Raw genomic sequence first — 24,588 nt, 5'->3', positions numbered from 1 at the left:
AGTAGTATGGCCAAAAGTCCTCCCGAAAGAAACCATGTTGCCTTTTTCCAAATATGTAGTATTTATGTCCTAAGACTCTGCCCTTTTAGAAGGAAAAAGAAGTTGGGATAATCAACGTGCCGTGAAAAATTTAAAAATGTGTCCAAGTTCAATGAATGGGCACTAGCAAATGAGGACATCTAATATTTTGGGAATCTCAGCTTGGAAAAACTAAAAAAACTCCGTACTGTAAGAAAGTTTCAGTTGATGATTCTACAGTGAAAACAGCAAAATTACAGTAAAGAAAAAATTTTAGCTACTATCCATAAATGTGGCAGGCCCAAAATCAAACCACCCTAAAATAATGTAAAATCCATTCAGTTTTAAGTACAGCAAAACATAGCAGCCTTTGTGTGAGGTGTGGGAGACACGTAACTCAAATGTGCTCCTTGGGTTAGTAACTTAAGCTAGGAATTCACGAAAAAAGTGTGAGGAGCCTACAAGAGAGAGCGTTGAGCAAAAGACATTGTGAGACACATTGATAGAATAGTCATATGATTAACAAACTGTCACATCAAACTTTTCTACAACGTGGGAACACTTTGACACTTCATATTTTTAAGACTGACATTTTGATTCATTACTGTAAATAGCACTTTGGGTTAAATATTGTGACAAGGAACAGATCACATATATGTACATATATATGCACTCTATATATTACTTGTGTATATTTTTTCTAGCTCTGTAACATTTTATAATATATGAAACTTTTTCCTACATTGACAGTTTGAGCCAGTATGTAAACAGGCTATTTCACTCTTAAAGTACCCATTTCTATGACAAGCAGGCAGATGGACTTTCCTCATTTCTGAGTCTATAAAGCAGAGGAATTTCAAGAGTAATGGAATGACTTCTAAAGAGATTCTGAAAACTCCCGGCAAGTGATTTTACCAGGGCATTTTACCTTACTACACCTGAGTTCACAAACTCATTATGATGAACATACATAAAACATCTCTTCTGTCTTCAGGGTGTTCCCAATCTGCTAGAAGAAACAGACACACACATCCAAAATTCTACAGCAAAGCAGACAGGTTTGAATTGAGAAAGGTACAAAGTGATGCTTTTATTTCCTTTTTTTCTTTCTGTGTGTGTGTGTGTGTGTGTGTGTGTGTGTGTGTGTGTGTTCACTGATTAATGTTCCCAGGGACATTGTTCATCATAAACTGATTCAATTAAATTAAGCAAAATACGGGTATCAATGGAGCTAAAGAAATTTAGAAAGTTTACAAGACTGTTCACATTCTTAAGATGAACTTTCTTCTGAAAGAAAGTATAAAGATAGTGTGTGGTTTCCATCTAACTTCAAATAATATAATTTTCTAAAGTTTCATTTTACCTGAGACTGTAAAAGAAAAGATAAAATGTCCATTTCTCCCCACTAAAAGCCCAAGTGTCAATATCAACTTTTCCTTGATAATTCCAAAATTATTATATGCTTTGAAAATGTAGAAAACTTTATTTTTAAAGCCATAAAACCAACACACACAGACACACATACAAAGTACAGACATAGGCCAACATGCATCTTTGTCTTATGTATTCAACTTTCTCTCTGGACATTATGCCATTATTATTCAATTTCTCACCTCCTTAAAAGCCTAGGAAGGTACAAGAAAGAAACATGAAACCTACATTTAACAAGATGTTACATTCACTACAGATCAGCTTTGTCTCTATACTAAAATTTAAATCAAGTAATGGTGTTCTTCCGGAGAATATACACTAAAAAAAAGACTACTTGACATTTGCGGGGTTTTTTTTTTTTTTCTTTCAGAAAGAATGCACAATGTTATCAACAAAACTCATCTAAATCCTATAACAGGTTAAGTATGATGAATATCATCTAATGAATATGGCAAATATAGAGAAAAACCTACAGAATTTTAGTAGCAAACAAAATCTGGGTTTTGGATGTCACACTCAAAAATTTCTGCATCCTTCTTTTGAAACCAAAAAGAAACACACACACACACACACACACACACACACACACACACACAATGGTCTAGTTTTTTTCTTGGCTAAATTAGTCAATTCATTTAGGGCAGAGTGTCTTTTTCTTTATATTATATTATGTACCTAATTGTGATAAAAGTTAAAGGAGTCTTACAAACTAGTTCAAGGCTTATTTCAAATTAAGGAAATTAAAGAAGGCAGAAATGCAGTATTTTCCTTTAGGCTGAAAATAAAAAAGCTAAAGTGTTGACCAAAGTATACCACCGTTTAAACCTGAGACCCAGTAACTGTTTTCCCAAACTCTTCAGGAGGTAAATTACAATATAAAAAGACTGAGGACTCCTCAGGAAAGTCTGAACCACTGTCTATGAAATGAGGCCTCTTTGGTATGTAGTGGAGGAAATTAAAAGTAACGTTACAATATTTGGAAACAGAAGATTTAAATGCAAATCAAATCTCCCATCACTTGCTCCTAGAGGTAAATCTGAGCAGTCCCTTGACTTTTATCTCTTCATTGTAAAATGAGGATAAGAGTAGACACTGTATTGGGTTTATGAAAAATAATCACACATAAGAATTCTTAACAGAATCTAATTTGATGAGAACATTGCTCCACAGAATCATTAACTGCCAATTTTCACCAGCAATTAATAAACATTTTTTAGAGGTCGTTTGAATCCAACTAAGTTCAACTCAACAAAAAGTTACTGATGCTCACCCTGTGTTTAGATCTCTCTCAGGTGCCTGATTAAAAGGTAGGGCAAGAGTATAAAGTGGAAGGGAGGAAGGCCTATTTAAGTCACAATGTCTGCTCCCAAAGACCCTGTAATCTTGTGGCGGAGACCACATTTCACATATAAACTACTGGAAAAATACTTGATGTTACAAAGTACTCGAAATAAAAATAATAATAAAAAAAAAAGCCTAGTACTGACAATGAATCGCTCTTGTGGAAGTTTTAGGTGAGGTCTTACATGAGGTCAGCTTTTCTGAACACAACATTATTTTTTTTCCCCCGGTACCTTTAAGCACTCACTTCTCAAGGAACCTATCTGTGAAATCTGATAGAAAAGTTCTCCCCTAGAAAAGTTTCGGTGGATGGACATTGCTGAGTGGCACCTTGGCCATTTACTCTGGACATCTTACTCGCCCTGGCTTTCCCACGCCTGCCTCTGCACTGAGATAGTCTCTATTTCTTCACCTTCTCTGCCCACTCCTAGGCACGGCAGTCTCAGCCCATCCCTCCAAAGCGTTCAGGGCTGAAGAGGGCGCTCAGGCAGGGCTCAGCGCTGCACAGCTGGAACATCACAAAGCAGGGAAACAAGACCTGAGCTCCTATCCCAGCCTTCTCTCTCTGCACTCCGTGGCCTTGAGCAAGTCATCTCCGCACGATGCACCTCACTCTCCTCACACATCAAATAAGAGTACGGGATGTTCGCAAGCTCTTCTTGCTCCTGAACCTCCAATGTCTGTGCGGGATCTACAGTTTCCAACAATTTCCAAGTGGCAACTGGGGGCTCACCAGTCACACAGCTCCCGAAGAGGCACTGACGTGACCACATCAACAGTTTCTATTGTGGGGAAGGTCAGTGACTCCTTCAGAAAGTAGCTGATCTAAACAGAGCCCAAGGAGTGTCATGGCAGCACCGCTCACAAGTGCCAAAGGTGGGGAGGAGAGGCAGCCAATATGCGTGTGCAGCTGCCACATTTCAGAACAGCACTCAAACCTTGTTAATATCATCTTGCTTAATACCGAGTCCCATAGATCATAAGCTATTTTTACTGTGTATTTAACAGATTTGTGTGTCGTCTTCCCTGCCAGAATTTTCACAGTCCAGTACAGAAGACTCTGCCATCACCGAGCCTCAAGACCTGAGGCCACCCAAGGTTAACTGAGGAGAAGGAGGCAGGGGGAGCAGCAAAAGTAACAGAAGAAAAATGATGATGGGGGAGAAAATAATACACACTGAAGTCAAGGTGAGCCAGGGAAGAGGCAGGAGTAAGATGTAATAAGTGCAAGTAAAAGCCAATGCTACAGACTCTCAAGAATGAGGCACCCAAGTTGCAACTCTCCAAAGACTCAGATGGATGTGTGGAAAGGAAAGTAGAAGGGCTCAGTCTTCTGTTACACTCAGGCGACCACAGGTCCCCCAACGCCGATTTTGATCACAGCCTCTGCGTCTTTTCACAGTCTCTGCAATCCATATTTAGAAGAGTCATGCATGGTACTCTGCAGAGCCCTACACCCGTGTTCTAGGAGGAAAGCATCTATCCACTACAGAGTGCCTTTCAGAGCCTACAGGAAAGGGCTTCTGTTAAATGTACTGTCGAAACAATCTGACTCCCTCATGGAAGAACGGGAATTCTAGCTTTTGATGACTGACCAAGCTAAACGATGTGAAAACACCTGTCACGAGGCCTGTCACATAACAGACTTGCAATGAATGTCTACTTCTTTCCATCTGTTGAATACAGCAGCAGCAGCAGCATCTGTATCACCTTTATTCTTAGCGGTCTTCATAGAAAGAAGGACTCCAGACAAAGCCTCTTGAGTCCTAAGAAGAGACTCAGGTGCCAACCATGTCTCTAACGCCTGGTGAGATGTGGGCATGATTTGCAGACCTGCCACTAACTATGCAGATATATTTAAGTAAATCATTTATTCCCTGGGGTGGGGGAGCTGGACTAGATAGCTTTGAACTTCCTTTCCAGTTTGGAAAATTGTTAAGCCTCTAAGTCTCATATCCACCTCAGAAACAAGCAATAAGCAGAGAGAAAAACTGTGAAGAACATAGTCATGTGCTTCGCTGCAGAGCACTACGTCTAGGGCTCTGTACCAGGAGCCACAGGGAACTCAGAGAAGCAGAAAGTAATCCTTAAATTAAAAGCTCTTATAATATGTATGAGGGATGAGATGGGGTGGAAACACGGAAAGATGACAATACCAAAGGAAGTTTAATTATAAAACAAGGTCCATTGCTAAGACTGAATTCCAGAGCCAAGGAGCAGTCAGGGAAGACTTGTGTGGGAGAAGAGATAGGTGCTGGTTCCTCACACAGGAAAGCAAGGCCCACACAGGCAAAATGGTGGGGGGCACATTTTATAAGAGCTGGCCCTCTGTGGCAGAAGGGTGATCGATATCTGGGATAGTCAAATCCCTTATTTGTTTTATGTCTTAGATTACTTAACGGTCCTGTGTTTCATACACTAAAGACTAGAATAATAATGTCCACACCACCTATCTTCATCATAATGCTTGCTCTGTGGGTAGTCAGAAGAATATAAAATAAGGACAGGACACTGGGTCCCAGGCCTTGCTCCATGGCTGCTATTCAAGTTCCAGGGTTTTGCTAAGTGGATAAACTGGCTGTGGAATAAGAGACTGGAGAGTTTCAGCTGGAGTTCTTGAGGCTTCCGGTGAACGATCATGTTCAAAGCTCACATTTTGCAGATAGAGTCTAAGATTCACCAAAAGGAAGTGATTTTTCTCAACTACACATGTCTGTGATTGATGCCCAGTTCTTCGGACATGCCTGATACTTACCTGCTTCTGAGTCCTGCTGCAAGCTAGTTTTTGCCTGCCAGAGACTTAATCTTCAAATCCTTGTACTATCTTATCACAGTGTAATTAATAATCTTTCAAAGCCAATTTTTGTCCCTGGTTCTATAAGAAATCAACAACAAGAAAGTTTTCCGGCTAGGCACAGTGGCTCCTGCCTGTAATCCCAGCACTTTGGGAGGCTGAGGCGGGTGGATCACCTGAGGTCAGGAGTTCAAGACCAGTCTGACCAACATAGTGAAACCCTATCTCTACTAAAAATACAAAATTAGCTGGGTGTGGTAGCACATGCCTACAATCCCAGCTTCTAGGGAGGCTGAGGCAGAATTGCTTGAACCCAGGGGGTGGAAGTTGCAGTGAGCGAGATGGCTCCATTGCACTGCAGCCTGGGCAACAAGAGCAAAATTCTATCAAAGAAAGAAAGGGAGGGGAGGGGAGGGGAGGGGAGGGGTAGTTTTCCAAATTCTGTCTCTTTCAAAGTATAATTACTGAGCTTACACATCACACCAAGTCTTGATTGGCCCTGAATGAAATTCACCTCCACAGTCCTGCCAGCTCCCTCCTTCAATTTCTTAGCAAGCTACCTCCTTGTAGGTGTTGAGTAAATGATTTCTAGACCCGTTGGTCTGAGAACCACAGTTCATGGACACTCAGCCAAGAATCTTCTAAAACATGCCCTGTTGCCTCTGACAAGCCTAGAAGTGTGCAATCCCCAGAGCAGGCAAAATAGTTTCGGCCACCTCCAAATCCATCAAGCTTTTTACTAGACGAGCTGAATGTACAGCAAAGGAGAAGAGGCATAAAGGAAAGAAAAGGAAGAGCAAAGGGCGTGGACTACACATTGGATGAACAGCCATGCTTGTGAGCTTAGGAGCACTAGTATTATCATTCCAATTTTACAAGTAAGAAATCTGCAGTGCGGCGATTCAACAGCTGGCCAAGGGCCTCACTCACAGTCCCTGATGGAGCAAACAGGTCTCAGTTCTGCCGCCTTTCAGGCTACTGCCTTTACCACTGTGCTAAAAGGTTGTGTAGACAGAGTCTCAATGCCTGCCATCAGTGGGGCAGCCCATTCAATCTACTCCAGAGGATACGAAGATCTGGAAAGAAAGAGCCACAGAACCAGTCATGTCTGAGTACAGGTGTGGCAGAAAGACTGATGAGACAGCACTGTGTGACTCCAGGGGCAACCCAAGGTACCTATCGAATGGAAACTTTTAAAAATCCCTTTAAACACACAAGGACTCAGATGCCAGCACACATCGTGATGGCCCCAGCCAGACAGCAAAGACATATTTGGCACGATTGTAATTTGTCCATTCACCAATATGCTTCCCCAAAAGCACCCATATGCTTTCTTTTAGTGTCCAGATGCTTTTTCAGCAAGGAAACCAAAATATTTCATTAGTTTTGAGTAATTAATAATTACTTATTTCACAATAGTCACCCTCATTAAAAAACAAAAATAACTGATTAAGCTGCAGGATCCTGGCTTTCAACTCAGGCTTTTTAAATTAAAAAAAAAAAAAAATTCTTCCCCTCTAGGAATTGAGTAATAGAGTAAAGCAGCCAGTGTGGAAATATTCACAAAGCACTACAGGGAATGAAGAGTTATCACCCACAGCCCAGCATTCCTCTTGACTGAGACATCGTGGTTTAATGAAAAGAACATGGACTCTGGATCGGAAAGACTTAGAATCCAGTCCCAGTTTGACACCTTCTGAATAGTAGTTCTGAGGAAATGAAGAGTGTTAAAAAGACAAAGACTGTGGTTTCCTTCAATCCAGTCTTCCATTAATTCCCAGGGACTGACTTCACAAGATCCTCCCCCAGCTGGCCCCCACTATCTCAAGGCATAGTACAGCATGCCCCAAGAATGCTGGCAGCGTGCCAGTCATTGTCAGCATGCCACGGCAATAGCCTTGAAATAGGTCAAGGGCCTAGATGTGTGTTTCTCAAACACTAATGAGCACATGAACTAACTGGGGACCTTGTCAAAATAGAGACTCTGATTCAGAAGGTCTAGAGTATGATCCAAGATTTGCATTTCTAACAAGCTCCCAGGTAATGCTGATGCTTCTGGTCCTCAGACCAAACTTTGAGAAGCAAGAGGCTTAAAGCGTCAAGATGAAGTTAGGAAATAGAATCTTTAAAAGCAGAACATTTGTGCCTATCTCATTGGGCTGTGATGAGGATTATTAATCAGATGAGCGATAAAATTTCTGTATATTGAAGGGCAGACTGGTATTTCATTTACTCTCACAATATTCCTGTTAAAAGGGTATGGTTTCGGCCAGGCACAGGGCTCACACCTGTAATACCAGCACTTTGGGAGGCTGAGGCAGGTGGATCACCTCGGGTCAGGAGTTCAAGACCAGGCTGGCCAACATGGTAAACCTCCTCTCTACTAAAAATACACATACACACACACACACACACACACACACACACACACACACACACACACACACAAAATAGCCGGGTGTGGTGGCAGGCGCCTGTAATCCCAGACAGTGCAGAAGCTGAAGCAGGATTATCACTTGAATCCAGGAGGTGGAGATTGCAGTGAGCTAAGGTCACGCCATTGCACTCCAGACTGGGCAACAAGAGTGAGACTCCATCTCAAAAAACAAAAACAAAAACAAAAACAAAGGAAATAAAAATGGTATGGTTTCTATTTTATAGACAACAAACCTAAGACCCAAGTAAATCATGTACCTTATCCAAGGCCACACAACTAATCATGCAGACCTTCAAATACAGGGTTATCTGCCTGTCAAGACTATCAGTATGTGTATATGCCAAAGGAAAGGTTGGAAATACAAGTAGATCTACTGTAGATTCCCGGTAGAAAGCCCAGTTCTTGTTTTGCCATAGTTCTCAGGGAGCAGCGAACCTGCTGCATAAATTTTAGTAAGTCTTGCCCCTTCTAGACGCCCCTTCTGCATCTGCAAGGTAAAGGTATTGCCGCTGACAAGCTCCGAGGCCTCTTCCAGCACTGACACCCGCTTTCACTCTTCTGGCCCCTACACACACTCACAGTGGGTCATCAAACGCTAAGTTTTAGCTTCACACATGTGGCAGTCATTACGGCTTGGCAGGATCCAAATTCCAGCTGCTCACATCTGCATTTGTGCTGATCTGTGCACGGTCAGAAGTTATCTCTGTTAAAAGTCTCATGCTCAATATAACAGGGGAAGAAAACAACAAAGCAGATGCCCCAAAGCACCGGAATTCCACTGCAGTTGAAAACTCAGTATGCTCAGGGCACTATGACCCTAACCACTCTTTGTCTCTTGATCTCACTTGCCAAATAAAGATATTGAGAGCACTAACTTGACAGAAGTTTGAAGAACAAGAAAAACACAGAGATATGTATAATGTGTTTCATATGATTATCTAACATTTTTTAATTCTACCGTAAGAAGCCAGATAAACATGTAGTCAATGGATTATTACATACAGGGATTCACAATGTGTGATCTTGTCCCTCCCTGAACTCCCAGAGTACACATTTTCTGCATTCCTCTGGGGCCCCATCTACCATTTTCTACCAGAAATTTCCATGATTTATGAACTTATATCATTGCTCCTATTTGTTTTCCATGTTATCTCTGGAGGCATTCACATATTTTGGAGTGAATATGGATTTAAATCCAGACTTTGTATTTATTAGCTGTAAAACTTTGGGCAAAATTATTCAACCTCTCTGAGCACCTACAAATTGGAAAAACAATTTTCTATTTCATAGGATTATATATAATAATGTATTGAGATATCTAGCATTTAGCATATTCTGGATTAAAACTGCATTTGAGTGCATGAATGAATGAATGAAGTAGACTAAGAGTTTCAATATTAAAATATCACTTAATAGTTTGAGACACGTACACGCCAAGAGTCATACTACAAAATCAGCCTAACACTCAGAATACAATAAAAGGTGATCTATGGGGAAAATCCAACAGCAAAAGGAAATGTGTGTCACTCAAATGTCATCTCATACTTCCCATATAGAAAAAAACTGCTGCTTACTCATGGATGGCCTTCAGAGAGCATCTATAAACCTCCTAAACTTGTCGATAGCAGTTTCTGAAGTTCCACATTTTCCAACTATTTCAAAAATTCATCTGAGTTTCTGTAAATGCCATAATCCTCACGTCTGCCCCAAACACAGGCTCATGTGTATGCACATGTGCACACAAATATACGTACACATACACCAAGAACTACTGCTTTGTGCCAGGCACGATGGCTCACACCTGTAATCCCAGCACTTCGGCAGGCCAAGGCAGGTGGACTCCTAAGATCAGGAGTTCAAGACCAGCCTGACTAATTTGGTGAAAACCCGTCTCTACTATAAAAATAAAATAAAATAAAATAATGCAAAAACTAGCCAGGCATGGTGTTGTGCACTTGTAGTCCCAGCTACTTGGGAGGCTGAGACAGGAGAATTGCTTGAACTCGGGAGGTAGAGGTTGCAGTGAACTGAGATTGTGCCACTGCACTCCAGACTGGGAGACAGAGCAAGACTCAGTCTCAAAAATAAAAAAACTACTACTTTAGGTAGGTCCCTGGACAGAAAGGGGTGTCAAATAAAAAAGAAAAAGCAAATTTAATAAAACAAGGCTGAAAGCTGCAAAGACACTGTTTACAAAGTATGAGTAGTAGAACTTACAATGAGGACCATCTCAAATCAGAAAAATGGGCTCTGAATTCAAGACCTGGCTTGGCTGCAAATTCCCTGTGGGTCCTTGGGCAAATCTGAAACTCATGAAAATCGGAGTTGTGGTTCATGTGACATCGTCTATGCCACCCTCCTCTTCCCATGTCATAGATGGAGAAAGTGCAGCTCAGAAAAAAGGCATTCAGTAAACTCATAGCAAATTAATTAGAGCCAGGATTTGAACCTCAGACTTAGCAAACTGATTTCTACTCTTTGAACCTCTATACTATGAAGATCAAGGTAAGTGCTTAGGTCCAATGGTCTCTAAGTAATCTTCTATCAGATGGATAAGAATTACTACACTCTTCTCACTCTTCTCCAGACCTGGAAGTCCCCACGTACATATGAGTTTCATTTTGGCAATGATTATACTAGCTGTTTCCCAGTCCCAGCCCACTTCCACAAGAATAAGACAGAAGGGCCTGAAATAAGAGAGAAGGGTCTGAAAGAGTTAGAGATGCTGCTATTAATGCTGTGCAGCACAGCAACAGGGAACTGCAGGCCTTGAACTAGACTTCATTGCGTTGGCTAGGATTCTTCTGCCCTCTTGCTTATTAAATCCCTCATCCGTCTTCTCTTTTTAAATGTTCCCCTACTATGTGCAGTAAACAGACAGCAAGGAGCTCAATCTCAGATTCCTATAATTCACTGGTTCAGAAAAGGACAGGAGGCAGGTGGAGGAGAGTGATGATCTCAGCGTCAAATAAGCTCTTACAGGAAGAACTGCAAGGGAATCCACAGTCTTTTAATAAACATGAGAGCAGAAGCCAGCCGGAACCCTCTGTGCCACATCTTCAGGAAATTAATAAAGATACCTGGAGTCCATCTAAGTTTTAAGGACATCTCATGTCCCTGTGCTAAAAATGAAATTGGTTTTCCCTAGAAGATAATGGCCTTTTAAAAACTCGAAAGAGAAAGGACAGTTTATAAAAGAAGACTTCTCTACTTAAAGAAAGATACCCCAGCTACTCAGGAGGCTGAGGCAGGAGAATTGCCTGAACCCAGAGGCGGAGGTTGCGGTGAGCCGAGATCGCGCCATTGCACTCCAGCCTGGGTAACAAGAGCGAAACTCCGTCTCAAAAAAAAAAAAAAAAGAAAGAAAGAAAATACAACTAGGGAGTCAGACGAATTCTAGTCCAAAAATCAGTCAACAACACTTTAGGCAAATCAGATTCCCTCCCAGTCACCAGAATTTCCATCTCTGAAATGGAAGAATTTGATTAGATTACGTCATAAAGTCCCCTCTGGCTTTGACATTCTGATCTCCCTTTACAGATCCAATGATTTGCTCTGGAAAAATCAAATAATGAAAGAAGCATCCACTTCCTCCTAACAATCTCAATAAGGGGATGTTTACCAGATACTCTAATAAGACCCAGATCGGGGAACAATGTCACAGAATAAAGGCACATGGGGGAAGATGGCTTTTCTTCCCTAATGAGGAATTACAAGTTGCTGGGGTAAGGGACTACCAGTGTATAAATGCCCATTCTTACAGTATACAGAATGCAAGTCATTAACTGCATTTCTGGTATGTAAAAGAAGCAAAAGCTAAGGAGAAGAATAACTATATTCCCACAGTGGCTGTGTAGTAGAGTCACAGCACTGCCCTATGATTTTGGAAACATGGTACCAGGAGAGAAAAGGAATTGGCTGGAGAGTAAAAACCATATATAAGAGAACATTTAACCAGAAGTAATGCCCTAATCAACTGGTGCAACTTTGTTGTTAGATGCTGACATGGACCTCATAGAGGAAAGGTGACTTGCCCAGGTGACACAGCCAGTTGACATTACAGCTGGTATTTGAACAGGATTCTCAGGGCTTCTGGTGCACATAACATACAACATATTGCTTCGCTCCCAAAAACAATGTGATTCTATCCAGGTTACTACAGAAACAATTTCACTTGTAACTACTGCCTCTACCTCCACTTCAAAAAACAGTAACTGCTTAATTTTATTTAAGGCAGACTAGGACTGTTTCCACCAAATTATAATAAACAATTTACTCTGGCAATATAGACAAGCCCATGAGATTTAATTGGGTATTATTCATCCTTGCTAATGAATCACCCTGTGGAAAACAGGAATAATCAACCATCTACAAGATGCCAGAAGCCTGTTCTCCTTGAAGTACAGATTTTGCCTATTAAAGAACATTAGGTATCAGCTCTAAATAGTAAACAGGGTATACTGTTTCAGATTCCATGGAGTGCAACTTTAAATAGATTTGGTTTGGAAATGGGACAGAGAACACACCGCAGTCAGCGGATCAACGTTGAGAGCAGAGAAAAGCAATGATTACACTCATTAAGTGGGTACCTGTTGACACATTTACTGTCAAGTCTAATTATTTATTGAAACTGTTATTCTTTCTTCATTACTGCCACTGATACCAACTATTGCCACAAGATGATTTTAAATTTCTACAGCATGCCCTCAGAATCGTTATTTCTCCACCTCCCAAAGGTTACTTGATAGGTTTCCATCATTCCCTCTCCACCACCTCCACCTCTGAAATATAACAAAAAGAGAAAGAGAGAAAATTCACCTTTCTTGAGAGTAATCTTTTTTTTTTTTTTTTAAATCTTTCAGGGCTTGCTTAAAACTCCTCTTTATAGTTTCAAGATGGGTTTCAGTGGGGACAGAGTTAACTACTTTTCAAAGCTTATTCGATTAATATTTAACAATTAGCATCAGAGGGAAGGTAAGTGTGATAATTGCAGTTTCTAAATGAATAAGTTAGATCTCCGCCTCACAGAGCCGTCAAAAACTATGATAGTAGGTATCTACATTACATTCTTTCCTGATACATTTACCCATAAAAATAAAACATTAGGAAGAAGTTTTCGCAGGGTTATTTTGTGGAATAGAAAAGAAATAAAAGATGAGCAAGAGCCATCCTTATATATATATTTTTTTTTTGCTACTACATATTTTAAAAACAATGTTCTCTGTTCCTGTGTTGGCTTGCTGAAAATGATGGCTTCACAACAACTCTCACTCATAAGTAGGAGATGAACAATGAGAACACATGAACACAGAGAGGGGAACATCACACATAGGGGCTGGTCAGGGGCTTGGGGAACAAGGGGAGGAAGAGTATTAGGACAAATACCCAATGCCTGTGGGGCTTAAAACCTAGATGATGGGTTGACGAGTGCAGCAAACCACCAAGGCACATGTACACCTACGTAACAAACCTGCACATTCTGCACATGTATCACAGAACTTAAAGTAAAATTAAAAATTAATAAATTAAAAATAAATAAAAAGAAAACTTGCTGGGTAAACTAGCTTACACTCCACCTGAAAAAAAATTAATTAATCAATTAAATAAAAACAATTATCTTTTTTTTTGGTAAGAATGAGAAGAAAATCTAAATAACTTAAGTGGCTGCAGTATCGGACTTAATTATAGAAATTTCATATTCCATACATAATCTACCTTGTTTGCACATGTGTTCTTATTTTATATATATGATATTACCTTCAAAATTCATGGAAACCCAACACCTTAATTTCCTCTCAATTCTAAATTTTCTAAGTCCTACAAATACAGGGCAATACCAAACAACTTTATTTTCCTCAAAGGTCTATGTGACTAAAGTCATGGTTGCAGTTCAAGATCATGGGTATAATATACCAAGGGAATTAATAAAATACTCAGCAGAAAACATGTGTATAGTACTTTAAATAATGATGTTAAACCCTCTACAAAGTTACTATTCTATATATTGACTACCTCTTTTTGGCTGACTTCTGACACATTACATAAAACACAGTAGAGCTCATTAGGAGGTACAGATAACAGCAGGTTAACTACAGGAGAAACACTGTATCTGGCAAATTTTACAACTATGATGGTTCCTTTAAAAACTGTTTCTTTTGTTGGCCTCCATGTTCATGGCAAACTCAAGACGAATGTATTCTTCTACCAAAGACTGATGTCCTTCCCACTGGTCCCCCAGTAGAGTGGCATTCAGATACGATGGATCCAGGGCTTCGAAACTCAATTTCTGTGTTTTTAGGATTTTTTTTGTTGTTGTTGCAGCCTTGGATTCTATCTTTTTGAGATGATTTTGCTTGGCAACTAAGAGACAGTGACTGGCTCAACTAGAAACACTTGGCCCCTTCAGAGCCAGGTGACAATGGCAGCATAGTATAGTGAAAAACACACTCAATCAAGGGCAAGGACACTAGGTAAAGAGCACTCCTGCCACATACTAGTTGAGGATACAATAAAATAATGGGTAAGAGCATTCTACTCTATTGTATTTTATGGACACTTAAAATACACATTAAATCTGAATCTTCCGTGTGGCCCAGAATTTGGGTTTTGCTATTAAACCTTAAGGGCTGTGAATTAAAAGGGAAAATTTAAATTAAGAAGACAAAAATGTAGAGTGTTCAGCTCACTGTCTTGGCCATTTTTCAGTTCTGTTCCTCAAAATGTACCTTTTTGTAATTTCTTCTATTGGGAGTAAAATCAGCATTATCGGCCCAGATGCCTATTAGTGTTTCATAAACATGAAGACACCGCTCCTCTCTTACCTCAGATAGCTAGCTCCTGGAATGCACAGTGGACACAAGGTTCAGCCAACTGCAATGCTAGTATCTGCAAATGAAATAAGCGAAAATTACTTCCAGACAACGAGCCTATCTTTATTCATTAACAGTCATAACCTTTTATATCTACCTAGTGGTTTCTTGTTTTACAAAACATTTTCACATTCATTTCGCCCCGCAGGAACCCGATGAAGAAGCAGGAAGGGATGATTCTATTCACTTCATAGGTGAAGAAACAGAAGCTCAAAGAGGGGCAGAAAGGATGAGAAGGGAGCTAACAGCGTCCTCATGATTAACTTCGCAATTACCATGTAAAATGAATATTACTGTCCACATCTACAGATGTAGAAACCGAAGTTCAGAAAAGGTAAGTAATTGGCCCAAGACTATACGGTTTAGCATTTGGCAGGGCACAAACTTGGAGCTAAAGGCTCTGCCTGCTGGTCCAGTACTCCTTCCTTTCTACTTTAGTTTTTCCTACGTTATTGGGCTGAGAAAAGACAAGGATAAATAACAACTCATTGTCTTAATTCACAAGTCTTGGTGGAGAGAGAAAATAAAGTAAAACCAGCTACTTGATTGCAATGAGGAAACGGGAAAAGAACACAGGATTTAAAACCAGTCAGATTTCCTTCTACCAATGGCCTTAGGCAAGTTAAACTCCACGAAAGTCAATTTCTTTATATGTAAACGAAGATTATGATATATACTCCATAGCCAAAGCTGCCCTTAGTTAAACTTTTTAAATATGATTTCCCTCCATTATTCCATACTTATGGTGATAGATAGCAGTGATAACATTTCTTCCCATAAATCCATATTTATATGATCAAAACATAACATTATAAGCACATGAGGCAAGGGAATATCTCTGGCTGGAATATTTATTTGACTTATGTTTCCTAATTTTAAAACACTGCAATATTTATCTATGTCACTCTGATATGACCCCATCTAACAAGAGACAGCCCAAAAACTTTTATCTCAAAAGAAAAGGGATCAAGACTTTAAGATCAAATGTTCCCTTGACCCCCTAAAAGCAAAGCAGATACCGCTTTTGTTGAAAGATCTGCTGATGAATCACACATCATTTTCAACTTTGTGCCTATAATCATGCCTTAGGTTCAGAGAGTTGGAGTTTCCAACCAGACTCCAAAAACAAAGCAAATTTGTTTCAGTAGAAGGGATAGATTTGTTGAAAAGTATCAGACTTTTAGGAAGCTTTGATAAAATGCCTTCTTTTCATAAAGGGCTCAAATCAGGTTAAGAAAAGAACATGGATCCTGCAACTGTAACCCTGAACTTAAAATAAAGGTATACACACACACACACACACACACACACACACACACACACACACACACATTTTAAAAAAAGAGTATGCTTGATCAGATTCCCTGCAAGAAACTTGCCATCTGCCACCAAAATGAAAACATTAATCATCTTTTAACACCATGCTTTTATAGTTTGAAAAAATCACATGACCATTATGTCTCAAACCATCCCCTTCATAACTCCAATGAGATCTTATTACCCAAATTTTACAAACACAAAAACCAAACTTGAACATTCACATGGTTAACATGAAGCAGATAAAAATGTAACACTGTATCTTGATACCAAAATCAGTAAGCACACTTCTACTGCATGATGTAGCCTCCCAACTGGGGGTGTGCTACTTGAAGAGGATCACTAAATAACCTCAGGAAAGGGAAACTGAGCGCACAACACAGAACATTCGATTGTCAAAGCACTAAAGCACACTTAGTTCTAAGTTCTGCTTTACTAACAAGGGAAAGGAGAAAGAGTAGGCTTCACATCTGCGGTCTAACCAGAAGGTGACACATTACTAAGCTAGGGCAAAAGGAGTGTTCAATGCAGTGTTACCATGAACACTTTCTCAGATCTCACCAGGAAAAGTTTCAAGATGCAACATCTCTGGGCAAAGTGTTGAAGCACAGCCACGTAAGCAAGTCTGTACCAGTGAGTTTTTGTGACGAGTCTGATATGGTTTGGCTGTGTCCTCAGCAAAAATCACATCTTGAATTGTAATCACCATAACCCCCATGAGTCAAGGACGACACCAGATGGAAGCAATCCAATCATGGGGGTAGTTTCTCCCATGCTGTTCTCATGAAAGCGAGTGAGTCTCATGAGATCTGAAGGTTTTATAAGTGTCTTGCATTTCCCTGCTGGCACTCACTCTGTCCTGCCACCCTCTGAAGAAGGTGCTTGCTTCTCCTTTGCCTTTTGCCACAATTATAAGTCTCCTGAGGCCTCTGCAGCAATGTGGAACTGTGATTCAATTAAACCTCTTTCTTTATAAATTACGTGGTCTCGGGCAGTTCTTTATAGCAGCGTGAGAATAGACTGAGACAAACCCTTCACCAGTAGGTCTCATTTTAAGCAATAGGAAAGCTGAAGCCTTTCTAGCTAACAAGTTCACCAGCCCTCTTCACGTGGATTGACTGGCATGTGTCCTCAGCAGCTCCTGAGGATTTCATAATGCAATGGAGTTTTCCATCATTCCATACAGACATCTGGGACAACTGAAAAATCCCACTCTAGCCTTTTGGTCATGAAGCCAGTTCTCCTTGGCTACCTCTTGGTGTGTTTTACAACTAACTGCTGATGACATGCCTGCATCATTTGTCAAACCATTCATCTTCTCTTCCCCTCAAAAATATGCTCAACCTCAGAAGCAATTTTTCAGAAGCAACTGGATTTTGGGGGAAAACAGGATGGAATAAATGAAGATATCATAATAAAGAAAGAGAGAGAAGCAAGAAAAATGACAGGGAGCAGGGAAAAAGCAGAGGAAAATGGAAGGACACGGGAAATGAAAAAGTGCAGAGATCAGTTGCTAGGGGTTTTTCACAAACCATGGCATTCTTTGAATTTACCACCACATCCCACAACAAAAAGTAAGCATCCCTAAGATGATTATCTTAATATCATGAACAAAAATTACGAGAGGTATTAAACAAGTATAAAGCTAACACAAAATACTTAATATTTTGTAAGTGCGATAGGACAAATAAGCAATATGACAGTAGCTTATAAAAACTCCCACTAGGTTAATAAACTGGCCGCTCGTTAGCCATGTTGTCCCATATATTCATTCTGAGTAGGGAGCATCATATTGAAAAGAATAATGAAATGTGGATTGAGGAACTGGACTCTGATTTTCGTGCTGTAATATTCAAATCTTTTATTCGAAGTTGCATAAAATACACATTTTTGTGTTTCTCTTTTCACAGGTCTTGACTCTGGTAATCCTAAACCACTGTGAAAAGGCCAAGAATTATTTGGTCATTTTTATAAGTTTCTGTGGCAACAGAGGTAGTAGTAAGAGGCTATTTTATACTAACATTTGTTAAAATAAAACGTTTTAAACATGGAAGTCTGTCCCCAGAAGTGACTGAAATTTTAGATTAGGCCAAAGGAATTAGATGACAAATATGGACTGTACTCCATTCCCATCATCAAATACCACATTCAATTTTAAGGGCACTCTCACCTGCCACCCTAAGATACTTATCAAGAATACAAGAAACTCCATAGCTTATGATTTGGTTGTCTCATTAAAGTAATGTTTGCCAGGATTTAATTGCTTCCCTCTCTGATTTTAATTTCCTCACCTGTCAGCATCTATCAGCAGCACTGAAATCTTCTGACATCTGGTTGATTGTGTTGAAATTAATCAGATTTTTAAAAAGTAAATTGCTTTGGCCTAAAGGTAATGCTCATCTTCTTAATTTTGTATTTATATGGGCTCTATCAGTGGAATTTATAATCTAGAAATAAAATGAGAGACTTTAGGAATTCTAAGCAGAAATATAAAGAGCTTACAAATCTCTAGCACTGGACTTCTAAAGATTAGTACTTTAAGAGTGACACCAGCAGCAGGCCAACCAGCACACCCTAGCTCTCATCCCCTTCACAAAGATAGCCATTATAGAAAACAGAATAAGGTTCCTCAAAACATTAAAATCAGAAATATCATAAGATCCAGCAATCCTAAGACTGGGCATACATCAAAAAAAAAATCAATTTTTCAAAAAGATAGCTGCATTCCCACGTTTACTGCAGCACTATTTACAACAGCCAAGATAAGGAATTAACCTGTGTCCATCAACAGATAAATAGGTAAAGAAAATGTGGTATATATTTACAATGTACTACTATTCAGCCGTGAAAAAATGAATGAAATCCTGTCATTCACAGTATCATGAATAAGCTTGGAGGACATTATGTTAAGTGAAATAGCCAGGAACAGGAAGTTATATATCATATATCCTTTCTCATATGTGGAAGCTAAGGCAAAATTGATCATATACAGAGTAAAACAGTGATCCCCAGAGGTGGAAAAAAGTAGCAGGAGAGGGAGGAGAGCCAAAGGTTGGTTAGTGGATACAAAAATACAAAGGAGGAGTCAGTTCTAGTATTCTACAGCACTATAGAATGACTATAATTACCAATGCTTTATTATATATTTTCAAGTAGCTAGATGAGTGAATTCAGAATGTTCTCAACACAAATAATAAATGTTTGAAGCAATGAATATGCTAATTACCTTCATTTGATCATTACACATTGTATACATGTATCAAAATATCACACTGTACCCCGTACAATTACGTGTTAATTTAAAATAATAATAAAAGCAAAAAGACGTAAGTACTTTTTAAAAATTTAATCAACAAGTGCTCATTGAGCATACAGTGCTTGCAAGCAGGCGCTTTAGGGTAAAGAGGAAAAAAACATGAGGCTATCTCAGAAAGTTTGGGGAAATAGGTAAGAACTAACTAATTAACCAGAACTCACTTTAACAGAAGTCGCTGACAATCTGGTCACTCAAAAGCTTTGTTTAATGTGTTTAATTGTTACCATCTGTATGCATTGTGCTTTCACACAGATAAATAATTTTATTTTTCACTGCAACTCAGCAAGGAAAAATTGATACTGTTATTAGTAATAATAGCTATATTCTCATTTGACAAGTGACAAGACTAAGGTGTAGAATAGTAAAGAAACTCTCCTGGACATGTAGTTATAGGCAGACCTGGTCTTGTGATATAAATAAAATCAGACAACACAGTATGATCACTTTGCAATAGAGAAAAAGTCTTTCCAAATTCTCCAAACAGGGAGAATTTCTGTGCTGGTATCTATCAGATCAGACACAGTGCTTAAAATGCTCATTTAACGAAACCCACAAGCACTAAGCTTTTCTACAAGAAGTAAAGAAAATGATGGATAGAGAAACATTTTGCAGTATGTTCTACTATCATGAGATTATTTTTATGTATTACATTGTTATTCTCACTTGCAAAAACAGAAAAGTTCATGTAATAGTTACATCCCAAGAGTGAGCCTATAATGTCACCACACCTATCTTTATGTTATTCTGCTAATTCTGAAGCTTCCAAATTGAAAAGAAGGAAAAACATGGCTTGCATGCAACTGGTGTGGGACTGGGGGGGTGAAGGGTGGGAAACCAAAGAGACCACATGCAACCTAGAGGTTGATTCTCACAAGATGGCTTCATAATCACACATAACTACGCCCTAACATGAATCTTACCTTTCTAGTAGAATCTGAGGCCCTACTCAACATTTAGTGTTTCCCCGATTAGAAGGTTCTCGATGCAAAAAAGGTTTGATGAAGCAGCCTTTCTCAAAACTACCATAACGCCTAGTTTTATATCTGGATCATTAAAATTACCATACGACCCTTTTAGTCGATCATGTATCTTGAATAGAGGCCCTTCGTCTAAAACAGCTTCTTGAATCCTAACCCCAAGTCTATCTAGCATCTAGTCTTTAGTATGTACTCTAAAGAACATTCAATGAATGAATCAACGAGCAAATGAACCAAATGTTCTATCCAACTATTACAACACACACCTAGTTCGAGGCATGTCATATAAGACGGGATTCGTGTTTGAGAAATTGAAATTAATTGAACATTTAATTTTTTTAAATGTATCGTACAACTAAATGATTTTGAAGTTACTGAGTGATTAAGTGAAGCATTTAGTCAGGAGTTAAGTGACATGCAATGAGCCAGTCATCATTATCCTGTTGGCAGGATGAAGACATGTTTTTCACAGGAAGATTAAGAGGCTGAACACATGAGTAGAACTGTAGGCAGCAGCTGAGAAAATTCACGTAGAAGAAAACATATTTGTCAAGAAAATCATGTTAAATTCTGATATAAAATTTCAAAAGGAAATAAATCTAAATGTGATGGTAATTTTTATAAGAGTATACACATGATAAAATTTCAAGAGGGAAGGAAAGAGAGAAGGAAAGAAGGAGGGAAGAATTCTTGAAATGACTTTTAAAACCCGCCGGCGCGGTGGTTCAAGCCTGTAATCCCAGCACTTTGGGAGGCCGAGGTGGGTGGATCACAAGGTCAAGAGATCGAGACCATCCTGGTCAACATGGTGAAACCCCATCTCTACTAAAAATACAAAAAATTAGCTGGGCATGGTGGCGTGTGCCTGTAATCCAAGCTACTCAGGAGGCTGAGGCAGGAGAATTGCCTGAACCCAGGAGGCGGAGGTTGCGGTGAGCCGAGATCGCGCCATTGCACTCCAGCCTGGGTAACAAGAGCGAAACTCCACCTCAAAAAAAAAAAAAACAAAACAAAACAAAACAAAACAAAAAAACCAAGTGCACATGTGTAAGAAAGAAGGAATTGCTGCACAGATAAAAGACAAAACAACTGATCAAGCTAAAAGTAATGTATTTTAGTAACTAAGCTAGCATTTTATATCTTTAATCTTTAAAAATATTATTTGGAATTTAGTATTATATTAATTTTGCATCTTGGGAAACCGAGACTCAGAAAGATTAAGTAACCTAATCAAGTTCACACACCTAATAGCACTGGAATTCATATCTCAGCTTTTAGATCCACACACATATAGTTTATTCATATCACTCCAAGCACCATCAGAGAAAAAAAATGTGGCCTTGAGGGAGTCCCTTAGAATTGGAAGTCAGGACCAAAATCTAGAATGTGCTGTAGAAATGGGGAAAGCATCAAGAAGATGAGCATCCAAAGCCTTCTGTGGGATATAGGTAGCAAGAAAAGGTCTGAATAAGGAGAAGAGGCAGATGGAGGAATTAAAACTATCTTTAAGTGTCTAGGGACATTTCATGTGTAAGCAGTATTATACTTTTTCAAATTATGCAACGCTGGAAGTATGGGGGTTAAAATAATGGGCAGTCCAGTTTTAGTGTAGTACAAGGAAGAACAGTAAACATGAAGCTATCCAGCAGTAGAACAAATTGCCTCACAAAGAGTTGCAAGTGTTCAAGTGGAGGCTACATAGCCATCTGTCAGAGAAGACCTGTGACATCCTGGTGGTGGCAGGGAGTCTACATTAAAAGATGGACATTGCAATTCTGGGTTTTGGAGATTTCGCAGCCCAACAGTGGTATATACATAGGTAAAAATGTGAAGAACGCTCTCTAAAGAAGAGACCACTGAGCAAAACCTATTCGACACATCCATGAGGCTCCTATGATACACCAAGCATGAGACAGCTGTCTCAAGAAGCTGAGACAAGGAGACAGAAAACAGACATTTTGAAGAGGTCAATCAGCTACCACTAGGCAATTTGTGAGCCTAATATAAGTGGCTAGAAAAAAACACAGATAGAAGTCTAAGGAAGAAAGAATAGGAAGACAAAATGGTCTTCCAGTAAAAGTAAGAGCAAAACACATCAGCTTTGTGAGGGGAGAAAAAAGTAAGCCACCAAGGCCTATGATTCTTTTTACTTAATTAATTTATTTAGAGACAGGATCTCGCTCTGTCACCCACGCTGTAACGCAATAGCACGATCGTGGCTCACTGCAACCTCTGCCTCTCAGGCTCAAGCAATCTTCCCACCTCACCCTCTTGAGTAGCTGGGACTGTAGGTGTGGGCCACCATGTCCAGCTAATTTTTGTATTTTTTGTAGAGACAGGGTTTTACCACATTGCTGGGATTATAAGCATGAGGCACCATGCCCGGCCAGGCCTAGGACTGAGGAAGAGCTCATTCACAAGGACAACCTGAGGTCTAATCATACTTTGGGGTAGGAAAGAAAGACAAAGAAAAATCAGGAAAAAAGTTAATAAGGTTTGACTCAAAAAGCTCATAGGTAGGGGAGGGCAAATGAACAATGGATGAGAAGTAGGGAAAATGAGATCTCTCGCAAAAGAACATCCAATCCATTTCCAAACGAAAGAACAATGCATTTGACGGTTTGCAAGCCTCCTTCCACAGTTTATCAGATTTACTCATATATGTTCACATACAGCATTGCCTGGAAACCTCAGCTCCCCAAAAAGCTAGTCCATAATATAAGAGAGATATTAAAAATAACATGTAATATCTAAGTCCACTTCTATAGGCTTTTTCAGCGTTCTTCAATACAGTCTCACAGACTGACTACTGTGTAGTGAAGAAGCAAATCACATAAATTATCAACATAACCAAAAGCAAAATTGAAAGCAAGTTTTATTGAGCAACCTCTTTCCTCTAGGAAAGGGAAGGAGACAGCGAGGAAGAAAGAAAAGGATGGAAAGGGAGAGCTTTAACAGAGAAGAACTGGAGTGCAGAAGGTACAATTTCTCCAGTAAGATAAGTTATAGTGATATAAAGGATGATAATTGCTTGCACAATTTTCTTTCATGTGACTTTTAACTAGTTTAATTTAGGTAAAGAATGGCATGGGTCCTTCAACTCAAATTCACTGATTCTTCCTTCCCCACAAAGCTGGAATTCTATCATATTCAGAAAATGAACAGTCAACTGCTCCTTTAACTTCCCTTCCCCTGTGTCGGGAAGGAAATACAAGACATGTTTTGTTTAAAGAGGCAGGAGTGGTTACTATTGAAAAGCAAAGAGATAGTAGTGGTGAGTAAAGAGAAGGGAAAATATTCCAAAGGTTTAATATTTTTTAAAATGGAATTATTCCCAAGAAGTTCAACAATTATACAGGTTTTATATCCCTAACCCAAAAATCTGAAATTCAAAATGCTCCTAAATCCAAAAAAGTTTTTAAGCACAGACAGGGCACTGAAAGCTCAGTGGACCATTTTGGGTTTTGCATTTTCTGATCAGGGATGCTAATCAGTAAAGTTAGTGAAAACGTTTGAAAATCAGGAAACATCTGGTATCTAAAACACTTTTGATCCCAAGCATGTCAGATAAAAGATATATGAACTATATAAATTTGTCAACACCATCTTTGGCAAAGAAGTTTAAAATTCCTTGACTTACCCTGAAATTCCTGAAACTGTATTGATTCCTGAAATCCTTGCTCATATAAAAAAAAAGAAAAAAAGAGAAAGAAAAGAGAAATTCCTGAAAACTGGAACAGGAAATCAAAAAAAAAAAAAGAAAACAAAAAGAATTAAATAACAACTAGGTTCTCATCCCAGCTCCACGACTAACTTGTGCTGCCATCTTAGGCACATCTTTCCACCACCACTGTCCTCTCCTGTAATCTGATGGGACTGGACTCAACCAGTGGCTGTTAATATGTGATTAACACATGTGTAGGAGTCCCTCAAACCTTTCCAAGAGTCCACAAGTTCAAAACAATTTTCATAATCAAACTAAGTGTAACAAGCCATTTTCCAAATCAAAATGTAAAGACCATTGACACTATAAAGAAACTGCATCAAGTAAAGGGCAAATTAATCTTCTAGCATCATAATTACAGGAT

At 39.3% G+C, this 24,588-nt stretch overlaps 1 protein-coding gene across 15 annotated transcripts in view; it reads right to left on the bottom strand.

The window, feature by feature from the left end:
• Nucleotides 1–24,588, bottom strand: part of LPP (LIM domain containing preferred translocation partner in lipoma) — a 736,333-nt gene that overhangs the window by 530,313 nt on the left and 181,432 nt on the right. For 10 of the 15 annotated variants that reach the window (XM_074404687.1, XM_074404694.1, XM_074404689.1 and 7 more), the window contains one exon: nucleotides 14,843–14,906. The exons of the other annotated variants lie outside the window; for them this stretch is intronic. The gene's annotated coding sequence lies outside the window, so the exon portion shown is untranslated. The remainder of the gene's footprint in view (nucleotides 1–14,842; nucleotides 14,907–24,588) is intronic. 15 annotated transcript variants of the gene reach the window in all.

This window comes from Saimiri boliviensis, chromosome 8, assembly GCF_048565385.1.
Source record: "Saimiri boliviensis isolate mSaiBol1 chromosome 8, mSaiBol1.pri, whole genome shotgun sequence".
NCBI classification, from domain to species: Eukaryota; Metazoa; Chordata; class Mammalia; order Primates; family Cebidae; genus Saimiri; species Saimiri boliviensis.
The sequence above is the reverse complement of the archived record's forward strand: the minus strand, read 5'-3'. Positions and strand labels throughout refer to the sequence as shown.